This window comes from Entelurus aequoreus, linkage group LG22 (genome assembly GCF_033978785.1).
Source record: "Entelurus aequoreus isolate RoL-2023_Sb linkage group LG22, RoL_Eaeq_v1.1, whole genome shotgun sequence".
Classification (NCBI taxonomy): Eukaryota; Metazoa; Chordata; class Actinopteri; order Syngnathiformes; family Syngnathidae; genus Entelurus; species Entelurus aequoreus.
This window is the reverse complement of record NC_084752.1, coordinates 40,220,043-40,237,646: the sequence shown is the minus strand read 5'-3', so window position 1 is coordinate 40,237,646 and position 17,604 is coordinate 40,220,043. Positions and strand designations below refer to the sequence as shown.

The 17,604-nt window shown below is 35.0% G+C and overlaps 1 pseudogene; it reads right to left on the bottom strand.

Moving 5' to 3' along the window:
* The window catches only part of LOC133639696 (caskin-1-like), a 122,489-nt pseudogene that overhangs the window by 76,936 nt on the left and 27,949 nt on the right, over nucleotides 1-17,604 (bottom strand).

Sequence of the window (17,604 nt, the reverse complement as noted above, 5' to 3'; positions counted from 1 at the left end):
TGAAAAGTACCAAAATGGCCCCCACATCAGGCTGTGGCCCTCAGTGGAAAAAGTTTGGGCCCCCCCCGAGTTGGCATGGCGGACTTGGAGGGACCGAATCCGCCATCCTGGAGGATTAGCATCTCCCATCTGCCCTGAGAGTTCTTTCTTCCATGCTCTGCCAGGCTGGGATGTCGGTATTGGAGGGGGAGGGGGAGGGGTGGGGTTGGCTTCTGTTCTGTGTTTGCTGTGCACACAAATCTGTCACTTTTACACAAATATTATCTCTCGCCTCACCCAGCTCACCTTTTTTTTTTCTTTCATTGCATGGTGTCCTCACCACAAGAAAACGGCGACACACCTTTTTGCAAACGAAAAAAAGACTCGGATGGAAAAAAAACTCTAATTCTTCCTACTCCTTTTCGGGCTGGCTGAGTTGTGTAACTGTAAAGGTGATGTTTTGGTATTTTACTCATGCTAACTACAGCCTGCGATTGTTTGCATGTTAGCACAACCGTTAGCATTCTAATATTAACACGCTGGCTTTTTTTCTGACTTTTGCATGTATACGTACACCTCAAATATGTTGTTACTTGACAAATAATACGTGTTAGCACGCTAGCAAATGAGCTAAACAAAAGACAACCTAGCATGCTAACAGTATTATGCTTACGGTAGCATGCTTACAGTTAGCATTAGTGAAATACCAAAATATATGCTGAAAAAAATGGTAGCTTGCTAAGACGTATTATTTGTCAAGTAACAAAATACTTAAAGCTGAGGTGTATATACCCGCAAAAGTCGCAAAAATGCTAGCATGTTGATATGAGAATGCTAACGGTTGTGCTAACAGTAGCATGCTTACAGTTAGCATTAGTAAAATACCAAAATATATGACATTGATGTGTATACCTGTTAAATTAGCTAACAAAGCTACCATGTTAATGTTAGCAAGCTAAAATGCTAACTGCAACATGCATCAAGTATCAAAATATGACTGAGCTGAATACCGACAAAATTATCTAAAAAAAAATACTAGCGAGCTAACACATTTTTTTTGTCAAGTAACAAAATATTTGACGCTGAGGTGTATACCCGCAAAAGTTGCAAAAAAGCTAAAATGTTGATATGAGAATGCTAACGGTTGTGCTAACAGGCTAACAATAGCATGCTTACTGTTAGCATTAGTGAAATACTAAAACACATCACGGGCCGGACTATTACAATCATGGCATTGAAACTACAAAATAAAGACAACTTCAGATTGTTTTCTTTGTCTTACTTTGGCCAAAAATAGAACAAACACATTCTGAAAATATTACAATAAAAATATATAAACAACTCGTGGCAGCGGTAAAGTTTAGATCCATGAAGGAAATAAGAAAGTGAATGAATGTTTATAAGTGAATACATTTACAAATGCAGAAACATTTGTTTACTTTTGTATTATTTTTTTCATTGAATTAAGTAACGTTTATGACAACCTTTTTCCAGAACACAATATAGAATGTGAGATATAACAGGATAATGTAGAACATAGTATAGAATGTGCGATATAACAGGATAATGTAGAACATAGTATAGAATGTGAGATATAACAGGATAATGTAGAACATAGTATAGAATGTGAGATATAACAGGATAATGTAGAACATAGTATAGAATGTGAGATATAACAGGATAATGTAGAACATAGTATAGAATGTGAGATATAACAGGATAATGTAGAACATAGTATAGAATGTGAGATATAACAGGATAATGTAGAACATAGTATAGAATGTGAGATATAACAGGATAATGTAGAATATAGTATAGAATGTGAGATATAACAGGATAATGTACAACATAATATAGAATGTGAGATATAACAGGATAATGTACAACATAAAATAGAATGTGAGATATGCATCATTTGTTTTTAAAACGCTTACAAAAAAGTGGGACCCGAAAAATGTACTGTGGGACCCAATTTTTATGACTTGATGGGGTCCCTGTGATCATTCATTCGAGGGCCGGACCTGGCCCCCGGGCCTTGACTTTTTGACACCTACAGTATATCTGCTGAACATGATTGACTTGTGGGATACTTCTTTCTCTTTTTGCCTTGTTTGTATTTGACTTTATTAAATGTTCGGCTAGATTTCGTGTTTGGCGCAGCAGGAGGGGATTAAAAAAAAAAAGGAAAAAAAAAAAAGACAGGGGAAAATTACACGGCAACAGAAACAAAAACAAACAAAAAAAACAAAAAAATGTATATATATATATATAAATATATATATATAAAAATAAAAAAAAGACGGGGGAAAATTACACGGGAACAGAAACAAAAACAAACAAAAAAATGTATATATATATATATATATATATATATATATACTTAAAAAATATATATTTTTAAAAAAATTATAAAATAAAAATAGAATAAAATATATATATATATATATATATATATATATATATATATATATATATATATATATATATATATATATATATATATATATATATATATATATATATATATATATAAAAAAGACGGGGGAAAATTACACGGCAACAGAAACAAAAACAAACAAAAAAATGTATATATATATATATATATATATATATATACTTAAAAAATATATATTTTTTTAAAAATTATAAAATAAAAATAGAATAAAATATAAATATATATATATATATAAAAAAGACGGGGGGAAATTACACGGCAACAGAAACAAAAACAAACAAAAAAATGTATATATATATATATATATATATACTTAAAAAATATATATTTTAAAAAAAATTATAAAATAAAAATAGAATAAAATATATATATATATATATATATATATTTTTTTTTATTCTATTTTTATTTTATATATATATATATATATTTTATTCTATTTTTATTTTTTATTTTATATATATTTTATATATATATATATATATATATATATATATATATATATATATATATATATATATATATATATATATATATATATATATATATATATATATATATATATATATATATATATATATATATATATATATATATATATATATATATATATATATATATATATATATATATATATATATATATATATATATATATATATATATATATATATATATATATATATATATATATATATATATATATATATATATATATATATATATATATATATATATATATATATATATATATATATATATATATATATATATATATATATATATATATATATATATATATATATATATATATATATATATATATATATATATATATATATATATATATATATATATATATAGGGACACACCTTCTCATTCCCAACACAACTGATGGTCCCAACCACATTGATAAAACAAGAAATTCCACTAATCAACCCTGATAAGGCACACCTGTGAAGTGAAAACCATTTCAGGTGACTACCCTTTGAAGCTCATGGAGAGAATGCCAAGAGTGTGCAAAGCAGTAATCAGAGCAAAGGGTGGCTATTTGAAGTGAAGTGAAGTGAATTATATTTATATAGCGCTTTTCTCTAGTGACTCAAAGCGCTTTACAAAGTGAAACCCAATATCTAAGTTACATTTCTACCAGTGTGGGTGGCACTGGGAGCAGGTGGGTAAAGTGTCTTGCCCAAGGACACAACGGAAGTGACTAGGATGGCGGAAGCGGGAATCGAACCTGGAACCCTCAAGTTGCTGGCACGGCCACTCTACCAACCGAGCTATGCCGCCCAATTACACACATACAGAAACTAGAATATAAAACATGTTTTCACTTATTTCACCTTTTTTTTGTTAAGTAAATATGTGTGTGTGTGTGTGTATATATATATATATATATATATATATATATATATATATATATATATATATATATATATATATATATATATATATATATATATACATACACACAAATAGATAGCCTGGCCCCCGGCCAAATTCTTTGAACGCAATGTGGCCCCCGGGTCAAAAAGTTTGGGGACCCCTGTACTCAACAGCGCAATTGTTGTGTGTGTTTGTTTACCTTTATTGTCTTTGTTTACCTTTATTGTCTTTAATGTCCACAGCTGCTTGAGCCTCCAGCAGCAGAGAGATCAGATCCTTGTTGCCACTCAGAGCAGCATGATGCAGAGGTGACAACCTACACACACACACACACACACACACACACACACACACGAACACACACACACACACACAGTGTGTAAAAGCAGCATCACTTTGCTGAAATCATCTTTTGGGTAGAACATCAGTGTGAGAGACAGGAGGGGGGGGGAGGGGGAGGGGCAAATGACCTACTTCCATTAATAAGCAATTGCACTGCCCTACAGCACGCTACGTGTGTGTGTGTGTGTGTGTGTGTGTGTGTGTGTGTGTGTGTGTGTGTGTGTGTGTGTGTGTGTGTGTGTGTGCGTGTGTGTGTGTGTGTGTGTGTCTAATGGATCCCCGGTGAATATAAAGGCTGAGCCCGGAAGCCAAGTCCACCAATCATCAGTCATGAAATGATCTGCTTCCAATCAGTGTTTGCTAATCACGATGACAAACATGTCCGCACATAATGAGTGTGTAAATAAAGATGTGTTGGACATTTTGGGGAAGACTTGTCATACTCCAATAAATGCCCACTGAGTTATGATCCACCAGAGCTAGGAAAAAAACCTCCTTGTTTAGAGACCAGTAATCTGATTACTTTTACATACGATACAGTTAACAATGCGTTTGATACAACGCGGCAGCATGTCGACAAGGCGCACACACACAGAGTACTTACAAGCAGCATTTTGGTGTAAAAAGTAAAGATAAATGTGAAGTTATAACACTGAAACACCCTCAGGAAGAGATGCTTTAGGACATGGCTAGCAAGCTAGCGGCTAACGTCAATCCGCAGTGTTTTAGCTACTTCTAAATCACTAATCCTGGTCTCCATGGCAACAAATAAAGTAAGTTTCTTCCATGTATCATTATCACTGGAGGATGAGGAATAGCTAAACATGCTTCACTACACGCCGTAGGAGGATACAATAGCTCACCGCCGTCACAATGTAAACAAATGCCATGGGTGGATCTACACCTGACATCCACTGTAATGATACCAAGTACAAGAGCGTATCTAGTTGATACTATGATTACAACGATATTTTTTATCGTCACAAAACCTTTTTCCATTTTAAAAATATGTATATTATGTTTATAAAGTCAGGAAATACGTCCCTGGACACATGAGGACTTTGAATATGACCAATGTATGATCCTGTAACTACTTGGTATCAGATCCATACCTAAATGTGTGGTATCATCCAAAACTAATGTCAAGTATCAAGGAAGAGAAGAATAAGTGATTATTGCATTTTAACAGAAGTGTAGATAGAACATGTTCAAACAGAAAATATTACCTGTAAATGAACAAGTAGATTAATAATCCATTTTTTTACAGTTTGTCCCTCATAATGTGTACAAAATAATAGGTGTATAAATGACACAATATGTTACTGCATACGTCAGCAGACTAATTAGGAGTCTTTGTTTGTTTACTTACTACTAAAAGACAAGTTGTCTAGTATGTTCACTATTTTATTTAAGGACTAAATTACAATAATAAACATGTGTTTCATGTACACTAACATTTTTTGTTACAATAAAGACAATAATTACATTTTTTGTGGTGCCCTTTATTTAGAAAAGTATCGAAAATAATCTAAATACATTTTGGTAGCGCTATCAAAATATTGGTATCGAGACAACTGTAACATATATATATATATATATATATATATATATATATATATATATATATATATATATATATATATATATATATATATATATATATATATATATGGGCTGCAACTAACGATTAATTTGATAATCGATTAATCTGTCGATTATTACTTCGATTAATCGATTAATAATCGGATAAAAGAGACAAACTACATTTCTAACCTTTCCAGTATTTTATTGAAAAAAAACCATCATACTGGCACCATACTTATTTTGATTATTGTTTCTCTGCTGTTAGTACATGTTGCAGTTTATAAATAAAGTTTTATTTTTATTTATTTATTTATTTTAATTTTTTTTTTTTTAAAAGCCTCTGCACATGCGCATAGCATAGATCCAACGAATCGATGACTAAATTAATCGGCAACTATTTTTATAATCGATTTTAATCGATTTAATCGATTAGTTGTTGCAGCCCTAATATATATATATATATATATATATATATATATATATATATATATATATATATATATATATATATATATATATATATATATATATATATATATATATATATATATATATTTTTTTTTTTTTTTTTTTTTAATCGATTTTTTAAAATTATGAATGGATTTGAAATCGGAAAAAAAAAATTGCGATTTGGGTGCGATTTTCTTTTGCTACTCTTCTGCATATATCTTCTAACCTTCAATATTATGTGTGCATGCAAAAAGATGTTCCAAGCATCAAAAATAAATACATAAATATCTGCTTGCACCTTGACTTAGGATTTCAAAGCAAGTTATCCATCAGTCTGTTGGTAAAAAAAAAACAACTATCAAATTAAACTGCCGATGCAAATTGTGTAACGAGGCTATTGTACATTTATATTCATAAATATTTACCGTTATAAGCGGCCCTTTAGGGCAGCCAGGACTGCAAAAACTAGCTTGACTCCCAGGTGATCAGTTCTCAAGCCAGCCTTGTATTGTTACGGTTTTGATTAATTCACGGGAGTGCGTTCTTAACCACAAACGATCGTAAGGTGAGGAGCACCTGTGCTGTGATTGACTTGTTAGCGCCGGATTCCTTGAAATAAAAGTTAAAGTAGCAATGATTGTCACACACACCCTAGGTGTGGTGAAATTAACCTCTGCATTTGACCCATCCCCTTGTTCACCTCCTGGGAGGTGAGGGGAGCAGTGGGCAGCAGCGGTGGCTGCGCCCGGGAATCATTTTGGTGATTTAACCCTGCTAATAATGCAGGATCGACAAGTACCGTATTTTTCGGACTATAAGGCCTTCTTAAAATCCTTACATTTTCTCAAAAATCGACAGTGCGCTTTATAACCCGGTGCGCCTAATGTACGGAATAATTGTGGTTGTGCTTACCGACCTCAAAGCTATTTTATTTGGTACATGGTGAGATGATAAGTGTGACCAGTAGATGGCAGTCACACATAAGAGATACGTGTAGACTGCAATATGACGGCAGTAAACAACACCAACATTTTATATGTTCCATTGAAAATATAGAACATTACACACGGCGCTCAAAAATCTATCAACATGTTTTAGCAGGACTTTGGTAAGCTACGAAGCCACACCGCTTGATGTGCTTCAACATAGGAGTATTATTATGCTGTGTGTATAAGGTAAGACATATTATCTGCCGTTTTGTTTCGCCAATAATATGCAAAAGCAACTTTTCTAACCTTCTGGTACCTGCTGATCTGTATTTGGGATCTGCATAAGTCCTGAAAAATTGCGCGCATCCGCCTTTGTAGTCGATAAGCGTCTTTCTTTTCTCTATCTTCTTGTTATGGGACATTCATCCTCCGTAGTACTGTAAAGTTCTTACCGTATTTCCTTGAATAGCCGCAGGGGCGCTAATTAATTTAAAACCTCCTGTCACTCCGGCGTTTACCGGAAGCCGGCGGGATGGCCGTGCATGCGCTAATTATTTTAAAACCTCTTCTCACTCCGGCGTTTACCAAAAGGAATGCGGTAAATTTAGGCGTGCGCTTTGAGTGTGATGTAAGCATACCATCATGAAAAGCACATTTAATAAAAAAAAACGTTATTACGGTCTTACCTGTACTTATAAATGGAGTCCATTTGCAGCTCCTTCTGACCAAAAGCATCGATAACTTGTTTATAGAAGTCTTCCTTATTTTCTTTCTTCAGTTTTAAAAGTCTCTCTGTCTCAATGGAGATATTCCTTTAATTATTACATCCAGCTTCCATTGAAAGTCCAGTTTAGAAAACTGTTTTATTTTAGATACCGGTATGTAATCCTCCATGTTAAAAGTTCAGGCAGAGGAAAAAAAAAAAAATCTCTTGCTGTGTGTAGTCACTTCTTCTGCAGTACCGGAAGTTGCAAGAATGATCACTAGCGCGGCAGCGCCCTCTACCACCAGGAGGCGGGAGTCATTTAATGACTTGTACAGTATTTGACACACGCAGCTACGGTACATTAATAAAACATAGCTGCTTACTGTTCTTTTTAGCATACTGTACCGGTATTCAATAGCTTGGACCTTAAATCCTACTGAATAGCTCTTTATCTTTTTTCCTTTGTGCGATTGCAAACTACTGAAAGCAGCTTCCTCCATTTTGAAAATGAGGACAGGTAAAGCGTCACTCGTGACGTAACGAATTTGACCCGGTGGAAGTTCTAGCCATATGCTAAATATTTTGCGAAACGAGTTTGACCCGGCGAAAATTATAGACATGCGATAATAAAATTAATATTTTGCGAAACGAATTTGATCCGGCGTTAATAATGAACCGGCGATAAGGCCAAGCTTGCGTTAATTATTTTGAGAAACGAGTTTGACCCGGCAGTAATTCTAGACGTGCGAATACTATATTCCCTGCGCCAATTCAAGGAAATACGGTACTTATATCTGTCAGTAAACTCGCCATGAGAGCACTAAAACATACCGGTGTAGTGACTTTACATTATTCACCCAAGGAACTTTTTGGGATCTGCATAAATTCTGAAAATTCGCGCGCACGTCCCCCTTTGTAGTCCGTGCCGACACCTTTAATAATCCTTATAATCCGGGGCGCCTTTTGTATGAAAATAGACCTGAGTAGACCCGCTCATCTGCAGTTGCGCCTTATAATCCGGTGGGCCCTATGGTGTGGAAAATAGGGTAGTCCATGTGAATGTTGAGAGGAGGAGTGAGCTGCAAGTAGTCCATCCAGGCAAAAAGTGATTTTGTCTCTTTTGACTGATGAAAAGGCCTGAAGGTGTGTGAGTGAGTATGCATTATTGAAAAGGGATGCAGCAGGAAGTGCTCAATCAGTTTTTTACGCAGGCGGTCCAGGAACGCTTGGGGGGGGGCTCTGGAAGATGGAAGCATTCATTTCAGACAGAAGGACATTTCCTCGATGGGGACAACGGGGAAAGTTAACGATGAATTCCTTGTTTTCTGAACTATTTAAACGGGACTGCAGCTTTGGATCTATTTTTGTTTAGCTGTGTTGTAGCAAATGTGGCAGCGACAAGTGAAAAGTAGCGTTCTCGCTAACAATCTAGCGGCTAACGTTCCTTCACAGTGCAAAGCTGCTTTTAAGTCAGTAATCCTGGCCTCCATGGCGGCACTAAAATACATTTCCTACAAGTATTATCACTGGAGGACATGCTACACTGCGCTCCTGAATGAATATTCAGGTTATTAGGTTTTATGGGCGGAAAAAATGACTTCCCATTGGCTCCGTTGTAAGAAGACTTTTATTTATGTTTATTTATTACGAGTTTGAATGCATAAAAAAAATTAAAAAATACATCCGCCGTCTTGTCTTTCATAATGATAGGCAAAATTCCCCAAAAATGTAAGATTTTTTTTTTTTTTAATTAGAGCAAATTGTAGAAATATTTTAAATATTGAATACCGTATTTCCCTGAATAGCCGCCGGGGCGCTAATTAATTTAAAACCTCTTCTCACGCCTGCGCTTACCAAAGGCATGCGGGATAGGCAAGCATGCGCTAATTATTTTAAAACCTCTTCTCACTCCGGCGCTTACCTTATCATGAAAAGCACATTTAATAAAAAAAAACTTTATTATGGTCTTACCTTTACTTATAAATGAGTCCATGTAATCCTCCATGTTAAAAGTGCAAACAAACGATCACTTCCTTGTTGCTGCTTGTTGTCTTCTTCTGCAGCACCGGTCTTCTGCAGTACCGGTAGTCGCAAGAAGGATCACTAGCACCCTCTACCACCAGGAGGCAGGAGTCATTTAATGACTCATATTTGACACACGCAGCTACGGTATATTAATAAAACATAGGTGCTTACTGTTCTTTTTAGCATATTCATTAGCTTGGACCTTAAATCCTACTGAATAGCTCTGTATCTTCTTCCCTTTATGCGATTTTAAATTATTGAAATTAGCCTCCTCCATTTTGGAAAATGATGCCTTGAAAGGTGAAGTGTCACTCGTGACGTGACGAGTTTGACCCGGCGGTGAAACGAGGCATACCGTTTTTTCAAAATAAAGCGCTTTGAAAGACGCAACTCCAACAACAAAAAGTCAGCTCTCCACCACTACAAACTAACAATATTAATAATAAGAATTGCAATTACCGGTGTATATAATAACACAATATTCCTCCATTTTGAAAATGATGACAGGGGAAGTGTCACTCGTGACGTGACGAGTTTGACCCGGCGGAAGTGCCAAGCATGCGCTAATTATTTTGCGAAACGAGTTTGACCCGGCTGTAATTCTAGGCAGGCGAATACTATATTCCCGGCGGCAATTCAAGGAAATACGGTAGATATTGTTACACCACCATCCTATGTTTTAATCTGATCATAACTGTGATTGAAAATTCAGTATCTGCCCCATGTGACTACTTGGTATCCGATTGATACCTACATTTGTGGTATCGCCCATAACGAATGTCAAGTATCCAACAACAGAAGGATACGTGTCTGTTACATTTGAACAAAAGTGTAAAGGGAAGCGTGTTACAACAAAAAGTAAGCGGATATCAACAGTAAATAAACAAGTAGATGAATAACAGTTGTGATGACATCATACAAATGATGTAATGTTGCAACATACTGTACATCAGGGGTCACCAACCTTTTTGAAAGCAAGAGCTACTTCTTGGGTACTGATTAATGCGAAGGGCTACCAGTTTGATACACACTTAAATAAATTGCCAGAAATAGCCAATTTGCTCAATTCACCTTTAACTCTATGTTATTATTAATAATTAATGATATTTACACTTAATTGAACGGTTTAAAAGAGGAGAAAACACGAAAAAAATGACAATTAAATTTTGAAACAGTTTATTTTCAATTTCGACTCTTTAAAATTCAAAATTCTACCGAGAAAAAAAAGGAGAAAAACTAGCTAATTCGAATCTTTTTATTGAACATCATTAGTAATTTTTCCTGATTAAGATTAATTTTAGAATTTTGATGACATGTTTTAAATAGGTTAAAATCCAATCTACACTTTGTTAGAATATATAACAAATTGGACCAAGCTATATTTCTAACAAAGACAAATCATTATTTCTTCTAGATTTTCCAGAACAAAAATTTTAAAATAAATTCAAAAGACTTTGAAATAAGATTTAAATTTGATTCTACAGATTTTCTAGATTTGCCAGAATAATTTTTTTGAATTTTAATCATAAGTTTGAAGAAATATTTCACAAATATTCTTCGTCGAAAAAACAGAAGCTAAAATTAAGAGTTGAATTAAAATTTATTTATTATTCTTTACAATAAAAAAAATAATTTACTTGAACATTGATTTAAATTGTTAGGAAAAAAGAGGAAGGAATTTAAAAGGTAAAAAGGTATATGTGTTTAAAAATCCTAAAATCATTTTTAAGGTTGTATTTTTTCTCTAAAATTGTCTTTCTGAAAGTTATAAGAAGCAAAATAAAAAAAATAATGAATTTATTTAAACAAGTGAAGACCAAGTCTTTAAAATATTTTCTTGGATTTTCAAATTCTATTTGAGTTTTGTCTCTCTTAGAATTAAAAATATCGAGCAAAGCGAGACCAGCTTTCTAGTAAATAAATAAAATTTAAAAAATAGAGGCAGCTCACTGGTAAGTGCTGCTATTTGAGCTATTTTTAGAACAGGCCAGCGGGCTACTCATCTGGTCCTTATGGGCTACCTGGTGCCCGCGGGCACCGCGTTGGTGACCCCTGCTGTACATCAACTGCCAAATAAGCAGCCTTTGTAACCTCTTTTGAAAGAATCATTTATACATTGTGATGAGATAGGCTCCAGCACCCCTCGCCACCCCTAAAGGGACAAGCGGTAGCAAATGAAAGGATGGATATATATCGTTATTGCAGGATGCATATATTGCGATAGAGATTTTTAGGCCATATATCGTCAGTATCGCCATACACAACTCTGTCCATCAGATTTATTTAAGTGTTAGGAAGCTCAGTCCAATATGACAATGAAAAAAAAACCTTATTGACTAAAAGAGGATGTGTAAAAAAAAAACAACCTTTTGCACGTTTTGCAATATGTAATAATGTTGTGAATTGAGGGAATTGAGGGCCAAACAAACATGACAACAAAGACGCTCGCTCCTCACCCGTCTGCATCCTGGATGTTGACGTTCACTCGCTTGGTTGCTCCGAGGATCTCTGCAAGACAGAAGGGAGACATTATAGAAGCGGTCCTATTTTAAACCTGTTGTGGGGAGGGGAAAAAAAGGCAAGGATTATAATGTATTCTCTACTTAACATATTCCACTATTCCCTGCGGCTTTACAGCTCACTGCAGCACTTTCACGCCCTTCACAACTAGAAATGCTGCCGCCAGACCGGACGGAGGTTGAGCAAAGAGCGAGGGACGCATATAAATATATATATATATATTCTTATATATATATATATATATTAGTGCTGCAACTAACGATTAATTTGATAATCGATTAATCTGTCGATTATTGCTTCGATTAATAATCGAGACAAACTACATTTCTATCCTTTCCAGTATTTTTTGGAAAAAAACAAGCATACTGGCACCATGTTGTGGACATTGGGGGTGCAGCATACACCAACAATAACACAGAAATGTAACTCATCAGAACTGAATCAGATATTGTACACGTTTCTGTTGTGAATAATAAAGGATTCATTTTAGGCTGCCTCTGAATAATAGCATGAAATATTCCAGCACCTTCATAACGTTTAGTTATCCTAAAGCGTCACTCAAATCTAAATAGATTTATATAGCTTTATCGGGCCCGGCTACATTGATCCATTATGAAACCAACCTGAGATATTTCTGTCCGTTACGTTTATTTCCAAATTGGTAAGCGTGCGTTTTCTCTCTCAAAACGGAGTCAAATGTGCCGGAGACACATTATCAGCCCCGCGTTGCAACAAAGGCATAACTTTAAAGTTACTCACAAAAAAGCTGAACTCATGAATGCTTGTTGCCACTATGGACTTCAAAAGTTACGTACTGTGAGTTCCTCCCTTCATCCATGGCTCCAACATGTTTCCTTTTCAGGTGCTTCTGAAGCAATGTTGTACTTCCGTGCCATTTTGCAGGAAACGGTCTTCTTTGAAGTCTTTAAAGTAAAGTGTTCCCACACTTTTGACGACTTAGGTCGTACACTTTTCTCCATTGAAGCAATAACCTCAAGATGTTTCTCCGCTAAACTATCGGTAGTGTTTTCCTGCGCCATTTTTCGAATGTTTCCAGCAAAGGAGACGGCGTCGTCACGTGAGCTGCACATGACACATCATTGGCTAGCTTACGCCACCTCATGAGACGTAGCCTCAGCGCCGCCCTGGCGCTGTTTTGTACTGTTTTTGTACTTATTTTGATTATTGTTTCTCAGCTGTTTATAAATGTTGCAGTTTATAAATAAAGGTTTATAAAACAAAAAAAACCAACAACAAAAAAATTACCAAAAAAAAAAAAGCCTCCGCGCATGCGCATAGCATAGTTCCAACGAATCGATGAATAAATTAATCGCCAACTATTTTGATAATCGATTTTAATCGATTAGTTGTTGCAGCCCTAATATATATATACATATTTACACATACATTATACAAACCCCGTTTCCATATGAGTTGGGAAATGGTGTTAGATGTAAATATAAACGGAATACAATGATTTGCAAATCCCTTTCAAGCCATATTCAGTTGAATATGCTACAAAGACAACATATTTCATGTTCAAACTCATAAACTTTAATTTTTTTTTGCAAATAATAATTAACTTAGAATTTCATGGCTGCAACACGTGCCAAAGTAGTTGGGAAAGGGCATGTTCACCACTGTGTTACATGGCCTTTTCTTTTAACAACACTCAGTAAACGATTGGGAACTGAGGAAACTAATTGTTGAAGCTTTGAAAGTGGAATTCTTTCCCATTCTTGTTTTATGTAGAGTTTCAGTCGTTCAACAGTCCGGGGTCTCCGCTGTCCTATTTTAGGCTTCATAATGCGCCACACATTTTCGATGGGAGACAGGTCTGGACTGCAGGCGGGCCAGGAAAGTACCCGCACTCTTTTTTTACGAAGCCACGTTGATGTAACACGTGCTGAATGTGGCTTGGCAGTGTCTTGCTGAAATAAGCAGGGGCGTCCATGAAAAAGACGGCGCTTAGATAACAACATATGTTGTTCCAAAAGCTGTATGTACCTTTCAGCATTAATGGTGCCTTCACAGATGTGTAAGTTACCCATGTCTTGGGCACTAATACACCCCCATACCATCACACATGCTGGCTTTTGAACTTTGCGTCGATAACAGTCTGGATGGTTCGCTTCCCCTTTGGTCCGGATGACACGATGTCGAATATGTCCAAAAACAATTTGAAACGTGGACTCGTCAGACCACAGAACAATTTTCCACTTTGCATGAGTCCATCTTAGATTATCTCGGGCCCAGAGAAGCCGGCGGTGTTTCTGGGTGTTGTTGATAAATGGCTTTCGCTTTGCATTGTAGAGCTTTAACTTGCACTTACAGATGTAGCGACCAACTGTAGTTAGTGACAGTGGTTTTCTGAAGTGTTCCTGAGCCCACGTGGTGATATCCTTTAGAGATTGATGTCGGTTTTTGATACAGTGCCGTCTGAGGGATCCAAGGTCACGGTCATTCAATGTTGGTTTCCGGCCATACCGCTTACGTGCAGTGATTTCTCCAGATTCTCTGAACCTTTTGATGATATTATGGACCGTAGATGTTGAAATCCCTAAATTTCTTGCAATTGCACTTTCAGAAATGTTGTTGTTGTTCTGCCTCAGTTATTAAGATTACTTTATTCAGTGTGTGTTATTTCCAAGTCATTTCAGTTGGTTCTGTTGAGTGAGCTGTACCTTTAAGAAACCGCAGATAGGTCACATGTTTAGACTCCGGAAAGATTTCAGACAGGTGCGCACAACTCCGCTTCACTCCTCGTGTTTCTCAGCAAACAACTATCACATCTTATGCTGTTCGTGGCATCGTTGGTATGTACTCATATTTAATGTTTATAGTACACAATGAGTCATATTTAGCTGTGAAATGTGTGTTTTATGATGTTAGGCGATCTCTGATTGCATTACCTGTTCAGGTCGGCTAACTTTCATTTGTTGTCATCTGCCGCCACCTAGTGGACGTTTGTTGTACTGTTACTTAAGTCAATTTAAACTGTAGAAAGCTCAATTGTCACTGGTATTATTAATCATAACAACACACAGTGGTGTGTGACAAAGTTAAACTTAGATTTAATTCAAATAGAATACTTGATAATCTGTAGTCTGTGATATGATATTATTAAGTCCATTTAATTCATGCATTTACATTTACAATGTATGTGTCTTACAGTTTCACCCTTTCAATTGTCAATAAACCTGGCCTCCATCAGTCAACCTGGTGTTCAGAGTTTTGATGAGCGGAAGGTGTTGAACTTACTGCCTTCGTGTACAAGTGTGCTTAAGGAAGGCAGGATAGTTGTTCTTAAACTGTTTGACTATTTGCTCACGCAGTTGTGGACAAAGTGGTGACCCTCGCCCCATCCTTTCTTGTGAAAGACTGAGCATTTTTTGGGAAGCTGTTTTTATACCCAATCATGGCACCCACCTGTTCCCAATTAGCCTGCACACCTGTGGGATGTTCCAAATAAGTGTTTGATGAGCATTCCTCAACTTTATCAGTATTTGTTGCCACCTTTCCCAACTTCTTTGTCACGTGTTGCTGGCGTCAAATTCTAAAGTTAATGATTATTTGCACAAAAAAAATGTTTATCAGTTTGAACATCAAATATGTTGTCTTTGTAGCATATTCAACTGAATATGGCTTGAAAAGGATTTGCAAATCATTGTATTCCGTTTATATTTACATCTAACACCATTTCCCAACTCATATGGAAACGGGGTTTGTATATATATATATATATATATATATATATATATATATATATATATATATATATATATATGTAACAGTCACTGTTCTGCGTTGTGTGTTTTGTAGTGAGGCACACACAAGAGTTGAGTCATGGAGTGAAGTGAATTATATTTATATAGCGCTTTTTCTCTTGTGACTCAAAGCGCTTTACATAGTGAAACCCAATATCTAAGTTACATTTAAGCCAGTGTGGGTGGCACTGGGAGCAGGTGGGTAAAGTGTCTTGCCCAAGGACACAACGACACTGACTAGGATGGCGGAAGCTGGGATTGAACCGGGAACCCTCAAGTTGCTGGCACGGCCACTCTACCAACCGAGCTATACCGCCCGTGGAGGATTTATTCACCTTTTTTTGAATGGAAACAAAAAGAACAGGGCGTCACACACAGTCCACAGTAAACAGGATGTCTCTCCACTACAGAATAAAGACAGAAATAATACACACTCATATTAATGCCACATGACACAAGATGTATATATATACATATTAATGTCACATGACACAAGATGTATATATATACATATTAATGTCACATGACACAAGATGTATATATATATATATATTAATGCCACATGACACAAGATGTATATATATACATATTAATGCCACATGACACAAGATGTATATATATACATATTAATGCCACGTGACACAAGATGTATATATATACATATTAATGCCACATGACACATGATGTATATATATACATATTAATGCCACGTGACACAAGATGTATATATATACATATTAATGCCACATGACACAAGATGTATATATATACATATTAATGCCACGTGACACAAGATGTATATATATATACATATTAATGCCACATGACACAAGATGTATATATATACATATTAATGCCACGTGACATGACACAAGATGTATATATATATATACATATTAATGCCACATGACACAAGATGTATATATATATACATATTAATGCCACATGACACAAGATGTATATATATATACATATTAATGCCACATGACACAAGATGTATATATATACATATTAATGCCACGTGACATGACACAAGATGTATATATATACATATTAATGCCACATGACACAAGATGTATATATATACATATTAATGCCACGTGACATGACACAAGATGTATATATATACATATTAATGCCACATGACACAAGATGTATATATATACATATTAATGCCACATGACACAAGATGTATATATATATATATTAATGCCACATGACACAAGATGTATATATATATATATACATATTAATGCCACATGACACAAGATGTATATATATACATATTAATGCCACATGACACAAGATGTATATATATATACATATTAATGCCACATGACACAAGATGTATATATATATATACATATTAATGCCACATGACACAAGATGTATATATATATATATATTAATGCCACATGACACAACATGTATATATATATATATACATATTAATGCCACA